The following is a 6,000-nucleotide window of genomic DNA, read 5'->3' on the forward strand; positions in this document are numbered from 1 at the left end:
TAGCAACACTTACACTTTATCAGCAAGATGGAGAGGAAGAGAAGGGTAGCAGCAACAACAACAACAACAACAACGTAAAGGGGAGAAGACGAGGATTACAAAAAAAAAAAATAAATAAATAAATAACAAAAAGATAAAGAGCAACAAACAGCAACAGACTTACGGCTTTAGCAAGGCTGTCTGGGAGCTGCATTTAACTAGACAGGACAATGAGACTAGAGGAAGAGGAGGAGGAAGAGGAGGAGGACAGAGGAATGACACCTGGCGTTACCTGCAATCACCATACACCTCTGACCTCCACGCACTGCTTTCCTGTGCAATAGCCTTCAGGTTCCCACACACACACACACACACACACACACACACACACACACACACACACACACACACACAATGTCCACGTTACACTTACAGGGTTCATCACTGCTGGCTTTTCTTGGTGTTTCTATTTCTCTTAGCTAATTGAATGAATTAATGTGTTTCTTTAGGCTGTCTATGACCTCAGATGAGCATAGCATTACTACTACTACTACTACTACTACTACTACTACTACTACTACTACTACTACTACTACTACTACTACAAGCATCCGCACAAGTGAGGCAAAAATAGTAAGAAATCATATGACAAGGCTAATTCTCTCTCTCTCTCTCTCTCTCTCTCTCTCTCTCTCTCTCTCTCTCTCTCTCTCTCTCTTATCAGGTGACCCACATAAACATTCAGCTATAAACGTGACTCCCAGCCAGTCTGCCCACGCACGCTGTCCTCTCGCCCCTCACAGTCCCCCCCCCCCTCCTTGTCTGTCTGTCTGTGTTATCATGCACATGGCTGTTTCTCTCTCTCTCTCTCTCTCTCTCTCTCTCTCTCTCTCTCTCTCTCTCTCTCTCTCTCTCTCTCTCTCAAGGTCTTCTGTCTTTTTTCTATCTTTCCGCCACTATACATGTTTACGAGCATCTCTCTCTCTCTCTCTCTCTCTCTCTCTCTCTCTCTCTCTCTCTCTCTCTCTCTCTCTCTCTCTAGGAATTAAGTAAATGCCCAGCTCTCATCTTTCCTTGTCTATCTATCCGTCTGTCCACACACACACACACACACACACACACACACACACACACACACACACACACACACACACAAGCCACAGACCCATGGAGCTGTCATAGTGCTGTTTCCTCCCGCCAGTTTCTCCCTCTCCCTCTCTCCTTCCTCACCATACCACCAACGCTCCACGAGGTTTCCCTTCCTCCCACAAAAACAAAATACAACATAAAAACAACCCTTGTATCCGCCGCCGCCGCTCCCACACACCCACACCCACGACTAGGGCTCGCATTCTGAAGCACTTGTCCCGCTCCTCCACTGCTTTCAAAAGACTCCATGTAGTTGAAGTTACACGAGTTTTTAAGGGTGTTTTTAAGGTTACAGTGACAGGTTAATCAGTTTTCTATATATCTAACAGGAGGAACAGTAATGAAAACCTGGCAAGTCATCTCTGTGGCCTTTGAAAATAGTCGTGGTGAGAGGGCACAACGTTGCAGAACACCGGGGGGGGGGGGGGGCGGTTACTGGGTGAGTGAGGATGGGGAAGGGGAGAGAAAGGCAAGAGTCACTACTATACCCTTCCTCTTTCTCCTCCTCCTCCTCCTCCTCCTCCTCCTCTACTACTACTACTACTACTACTACTACTGCTACTGCCCTACCATCAGGAAGTTCCTCAGCCTCGCCTCGCCTCGCCCCAGCGCGTGAGAACCCTCGGGCTGTTTTTGCAGTGACTCACTTTTCCTTGTGGTCTCGTGGAAATGAAGAGTATCCGAGGCTCCGTGGATGACTGCAGAGTGTGTGTGTGTGTGTGTGTGTGTGTGTGTGTGTGTGTGTTTCTTCGTCTTACCTCCATCACTGTATCTGGTTCTCTTGAAGGCTACTGTTGTTTTCAATGTTGTTTTCATGCGTAGTGATAGTTTAACGAGGTCGATTCATTGTCAGTAGAAGCAACATTCATGAAGACACGTGAAAGCATCTGTGTTGCCTCCGTTTTTTATCATGAGGCCGAAATATTTAGGGCTGACTATTGTTTGCATTCTTAAACTGTTACTTCTCTCACCAGGTAAATTCTCAAAGGTCACCGGGTGTTTCTATTGTAATGATGCATAACCTTCCTCAGACTATCCCTAAATTTACTAAAACACCCTTGAAAATCCCACTTAACTTCCACTGAGTGTAATAGAAGAGACAGGTCAATGAAGTGCTATGAGGCGTATGGCTATTTGAGTCACTAAGGCAAAGTTGGGATCATTTCACTCAATAACATCAGTGAATCGATGGAAACTTTTGAGCGTTAGCCTAAATGACGGGCAAGTGTGTGTGTGTGTGTGTGTGTGTGTGTGAGGGGGGATCAGGGGGAAGGAGGACAGGATGCGGCACCTCAATCTGACACCCTCCCTTCCTTATCTCTGCTCCTCCTCCTCCTCTTCCTCCTTCTCCTTCAACTATTCCTCCTTCCTTCACCACCGTCTCCCAAGTTTTCCTGTTTTTTTCCCCCCGATACAAGTGTCCGCCTACGTGTATGTGTGTGTGTGGGGGGGGGGAGACAAGGAGGAGGGGAGAGAAGGGAGAGAGGGAGTGGAAAAGGAGGAAAGGCAACAATGAAGGGACTAAAAAATAAGGGAAAACAACACAGAAGCACTGAAACAATCTGGTGTGTTCCACTTTTCTCCTTTCCCTCTCAACTTCCGCTTCAAAAAAAAAAAAAAAAAAAAAAAAAGAACATCGGGTCATTCCAAAGTTCTAAGTTTTTTTTTCCTTTCCTTTTCTTTCTTTCCGCCTTTTTTTTCCTTTGTCCTTTTTCGATTATTACTTTGGATGGCTTTTTTTCTTTTTTCCCCCTGTTTCCCTTTCTCTTTCTCTTTGTAGGAAGTGATGACAAGGGTTTGGCTCTTCCATTATTTTTTTCCTTTCGTTTACTTTTTTATGCATCATTTTTTTTCAATATACATCGTTCGGTACTGTTGTTTCCTTTCACTGGATTTTTGTGCAGATACGAGTGACAAGAGAGAGAGAGAGAGAGAGAGAGAGAGAGAGAGAGAGAGAGAGAGAGAGAGAGAGAGAGAGAGAGAGAGAGAGAGAGAGAGAGAGAGAGAGAGAGAGAGAGAGAGAGAGAGGCCAACAGGCAGCCAATTGACAGGAAATCAAAAGAAAGGAAATGAAATCTGACAGAAACATGACGACCAGCACCACCATCACCACACACACACACACACACACACACACACACACACACACACACACACACACACACACCACAGCATCCAGATAGCCAGCCAGCCACCCAGTCCTTTGCTCCTGAAGTCCCAAATGAAAGGGAAGACCCAGGAAGACCCATCTTAGGCTTGTCAGGTTTCTAGTCATCTCCTGAAGGGGCACAGGGGGCACCCACAGCAAGCAGGCACCCGGATAGACAGATAGATAGGTAGATAGATTTTTATATAGACAGATAGACAGATAGATAGAAAGGTAGACAAAGTGATAAGTAGGTAGGTAGGTAGGTAGGTAGGTAGGTAGGTAGGTAGGTAGGTAGGTAGGTAGGTAGGTAGGTAGGTAGGTAGGTAGGTAGGTAGGTAGGTAGGTAGGTAGGTAGGTAGATAGATAGATAGATAGATAGATAGATAGATAGATAGATAGATAGATAGATAGATAGATAGATAGATAGATAGATAGATAGAAAGATAGATAGATAGATACAGATAGACAGACAGACAGACAGACAGACATATAGATAGATAGATAGATATTTTATTGACCAAACGGACATATCACCATAACAGATACATTTTCCTAAGTCCAATTTACAACTTTTTATTGTCGGGTTATACAGAAAAAACATTTATATAAAGAGAGAAACCATCAAAACAAAAAGGCAGACACACAGACAGACAGAGAGGCAGACAGAGACACACACACACACACACACACACACACACACACACACACACACACACACACACACACACAGACTCCCTCACTTCGAAACCCGACTGCGCATGTAATCCAATTCCCCTCTTGTTTCTTGCACAGGGTTCTCGTGAAAACCTTCCTAGTAAGCTTGAAAATGAACCTCACAGTAAGCGCTTCCCCTATTACCGAGGTTCTGACTCTCTAAATAAGGTTCCAGTTACAAATCCGATGTTCTCATTACAAAATCTAGGGGTTTCTGTTTTTAATCCAAGGTTCAGTTTTGCAAATCAAGGTTCTATTTCTTAATCTAGAGTTCTCGTTCACAGTGAGTGAAGGGGTTCTAATTCTCAGTCTGGGGTTCTAAATTTCAATTATTATTTCTAATCCAAGGTTCTAATTGTCAACAGGGGTTCTATTAGTCGACAGGGGTTCTAATTTCAATCTGTGCTTCAAATTCTTAACCCAGAGTTCTAATTTCAAATAACTCTTAATTTGAGGTTCTAATTCTTAATCCAGAGTTCTAATTTTCAATCCGAGGTTCTAATTTCAATCTGGGGTTATAACTCTTAATTTGAGGTTCTAATAGTCAATCTGGATCCTAATTTTCCATCCAGGGTTCTAATTATTAATCTGACGTTCTAATTCTTAACAACAGGAACCTAATTTTTCAATCTGGGGTTCTAATTTTCAATCTAAGGTTTTAATTTTCAACCTAGGCTCTCATTTCTCAATCTAAAGTTCTAATTCTCAACCTGGAAGTCTATAATTCTGAGGTTTCACTCTTAATCTAGGCTTTGAAATCCACATGAAAGTCGCCAGCAAGGAAGAAAGAAAGAAGGCAAGGAAGGAAGGAAGGAAGGAAGGAAGGAAGGAAGGAAGGAAGGAAGGAAGGAAGGAAGGAAGGAAGGAAGGAAGGATATGTAGGATAATTAAAGGAAAATGGGGGGTTCGCGAGGAAGGAATGAAGAAATGAAGGAAGGAATAAAAGGTGAGAAGGCTTCAGGTTACACAACAGTTCCCAAAATACACGAAAAAAGAAGGAAACAAATATCAACAGCCTGTTTATCATAGGCTTCACTGATGAGGTCAAGAAAATGCAGGATGGGTTGAGAGGAATCTTCAAGTCACACAACAGGTTTTCAAAGTACACAAAAGCAGAACAAGGCGGCAGCAGCAGCAGCAGATCCTTTGGCCCTTACGAGGTTGTTTGTGATTAGATACACTCTCACATCATTGTCGTTGTTGAGAGAGAGAGAGAGAGAGAGAGAGAGAGAGAGAGAGAGAGAGAGAGAGAGAGAGAGAGAGAGAGAGAGAGAGAGAGTCAAGATCGCTTACTTTCTACTATAACATCAACATCTAGAAGCAAACTTTGGACATCAAATAGTAGTTAAAATTACTAAAATAGCTCTCTCTCTCTCTCTCTCTCTCTCTCTCTCTCTCTCTCTCTCTCTCTCTCTCTCTCTCTGGTAGCGATGGCAGGTGTGTTAAATGGAAGCAATTACCTGTCTGGAGGAGGAGGAGGAGGAGGAGGAGGAGGAGGAGGAGGAGGAGGAGGAGGAGGAGGAGGAGGAGGAGGAGGAGGATAGATAATTATTGGACAGAATCGAGAACGAAGGTGGAGAAGGAAGGAAGAAGAATGAGAGTAGGGATTAAGGAAAGACTGGTGAAGATAAAGGAGGAGGAGGGAGAAGGATTATGAAGCAGTACTTACGAAGAACACACAGGATTACATCACGAGGAAGAACAGACACAAGAAGGCGTGTTGGAAAGAGGAAACTGGAGGACAAGGAGGGAAGAAAGAAGGGGAGAAAGAAGACAGGAAGAAAGAAAACACAACCCTTTTATCTCAGCAATACTCCATGAATTCAGTACTTTATCTGTAACTGAAGACATCTCACTCCTCTTCCCCCTCATTCTCTCGTTCATTCGCCTCGCTGCACGGGTAGATAGATTACATTACTACTGTTACTACTGTTGCTGCTGCTATTAATCTCTCATACCCCACAGCTCCTGCAAGACCGTTACAACCTCTCTATCCGGTTACTGGTTCA

General features: G+C 43.8%; 1 protein-coding gene across 3 annotated transcripts in view; it reads right to left on the reverse strand.

Annotated features, from left to right (window-relative positions):
- The window catches only part of LOC135109271 (TATA-box-binding protein-like), a 63,058-nt gene that overhangs the window by 52,307 nt on the left and 4,751 nt on the right, over positions 1–6,000 (reverse strand). Inside the window, exon 3 of one of the 3 annotated variants that reach the window (XR_010272638.1) lies at positions 5,509–6,000. This exon is cut by the window's right edge and continues 412 nt beyond it. The exons of the other annotated variants lie outside the window; for them this stretch is intronic. The gene's annotated coding sequence lies outside the window, so the exon portion shown is untranslated. Of the gene's footprint in view, positions 1–5,508 lie in introns of those variants that run through there. 3 annotated transcript variants of the gene reach the window in all.

This window comes from Scylla paramamosain, chromosome 18, assembly GCF_035594125.1.
Source record: "Scylla paramamosain isolate STU-SP2022 chromosome 18, ASM3559412v1, whole genome shotgun sequence".
NCBI classification, from domain to species: domain Eukaryota; kingdom Metazoa; phylum Arthropoda; class Malacostraca; order Decapoda; family Portunidae; genus Scylla; species Scylla paramamosain.